We start from the raw sequence: 2,500 nt of genomic DNA on the forward strand, positions 1-2,500 counted from the left end.
GCGGCTCGTTCCTTCGAAGTGCGTGAACGAAACTCAAAACAAAACAAAGGACACAAAACAAAGGCCTGGAAATCGAACTCGAGAGAGGCTCGTCTGCGAGTGAAGGTTCGGGGCTTCGAACTCTGGTGTTGCGGAGGTTTTGTTTCAACCTTTCAATCACAACAAATGTTTGTTTTTTTTATTAAGATAATAGGGAATTTTACATTGTAAGACATTAATGTAATGGCATTTCAGTGGAATTTTATAAAATATATATATTTCTATATGTATATGAATCTGTACATAATTACAGTTATGTATACGTGTGTGTGTATATATGTATATATATATATATATATATATATATATATATATATATATATATATATATATATATATATATGCATATGTATGCACACCTGTATACATACATATTTCAAAACTGCATGCTACTGAATGATAATATTACCGCTTTTGTTGGATGGTAACCAAAAGATGTGAATTCCTTTCACGGTTCACATTCGTCATCACGATTATGTACAATGTTCTTCACAAGCCCGTTTTCTTGTTCACTGTTTGCTGTTGTTGCAAAAGGGTGAACTCGTGTATATTTCTACGCTTTCAGACTACCAGAATTACACAGAGAAAAGAGTAAACAAAGGAAATACGCCGAAGCAGAAGTAGGTATATTTTTATGATGTAAATATTGTATAGATATTAGAATGGAATCGGTTAGCCACAACGATGACGTGGATCCTATATGACTAAAGCGTATTCAAATTTTCCTGGTGGTGTAAATCCTGGGTGACATTCTGTCTTCGATTCCTGTCGGACAGATAGTAACCTTTTATTCTTACTTTTAATACCATGGTGATATAGACAGAGAGATAAATGTCCTAAGGTACAGGGAGAAGATAACCATAATAGACTGATTTTGTAATAGATATCGAAAATCATACTCAACGACGCAATATTCAAAACGATTCGATGCCAACGTAGCCTAAATATCTGCAGTACAGCATTTCACAACCGACCAGTTAGTCCTTTTTTTTAAACATTTTATGACTATTTGTGTGACGAAAGCTCTCTAGAATTTACATAATCCGAAACTAATGCATATTTCTTTTTAAAGAAAAGCAGTTTCCTTTCCCTTCCCTCTTCTCCCTTTTCTCACTTCCTCTTCCACTCATTTCTTTTCTCTATCCTCATTTCCCCACTCCACCCTCCCCTCACCCATCTTCTCCCCCTCCCCTTTCCCTCTCCCCTCCCACTCCCCCTTCCCCCTTCCCCTTTCCCATCCCCATCCCCTCCCCCTTACCTTCCCACTCCCCCTCCCCTCCCCCATCCTTTTCCCCTTCTCCTTCCCATTACCATTCCCCTTCCCTTTTTCCCTTCTCCTCTTCCCCCCTTTATTCTCGCCCCCCCCCCCTTCTCCTTCCCCTTCCCCTCACCCTTCCCCTCACCCTTCCCCTCACCCATCCCCTCATCCATCCCCTTACCCTTACCCTCACCCCCCCCTGGCGATGGGAGCTGCGCCCCCCCCCCTTCCCCTATAACGAGGGCATAGAAAAATACCACAAGTTTGAAGGGCTGTCGTAAACGAATTCATCCCTGCATGTTCGTGGGTTGGTTGTTTTTTTCTTTTTCTTTCTTTTTTTTTCTTCTTTTTCTTTAATGAAAATCCCCGAGTTTATATCGACTTAGGTTTGAAGTTCGTATGAAAAGAATAAGTTATGATAATGACTTTTTTATAGTGTTAAGGTTTCTTAAGTTTCCTTATGCTGTTCTAACTCCCTGATCAAGAAACCGAAATCACCTTAAGGCACAGGTAGTCTCCTTTTAATTAGAGCAAGAACGTTTTCACAATAACGTTTTGAAATACGCTGTATTCCACTGCCTTACATCTTTATTTTTTAATCTATTTTTCCCCGACATTTTTTATCCATATCATTTATTTTTTATCGCAACACGATTCCAAAGATTTTTACTAATGATAAACGAAACATTAACGAAAACATCTATAAGATCATAAGAATATATCAAGTTCTTTTTTCTCTTTTTTTTTTTTTTTTTTTTTTTTTGAGTTGTCTTTTTTCTTCCCTTTTCATCTCATTTAGTTTCCCGCGCGGCCAAATGAGCACGGGAGTTGAGAGGCTAACGAACAGTTGAATTGCATAATTAGACTTTAATTCACCTGGTTCTCACACGACCAGGTAGGAGGAGAAACACGAGAGGAAATCTTGAGTTATCATCCCTTTCACCTTCTCCTGCTTTCTGCCCCAGCCCCCCTCCCCCTGCCCCCCCCACTCCCCCCACTCCCCCCACTCCCCCCACTCCCCCCACTCATCCCTCCAGCCCATACTGACACCCCTACCGTCGTCTCCACCTCCCGCCCCCTTCTCCCCCGCGGCCTACCTTAGTCTCTCTCTAATCAATTTAATGCAACCATAATGCCTCCTTGATTGCAGGATCAGAAGCAATAGTGAAGGCGATGGTTGCATATACATGGGGCGCCTTGACT

Source organism: Penaeus japonicus, unplaced genomic scaffold (assembly GCF_977035675.1).
Source record: "Penaeus japonicus unplaced genomic scaffold, GWHDUDI00000001_assembly GWHDUDI00000027, whole genome shotgun sequence".
Classification (NCBI taxonomy): domain Eukaryota; kingdom Metazoa; phylum Arthropoda; class Malacostraca; order Decapoda; family Penaeidae; genus Penaeus; species Penaeus japonicus.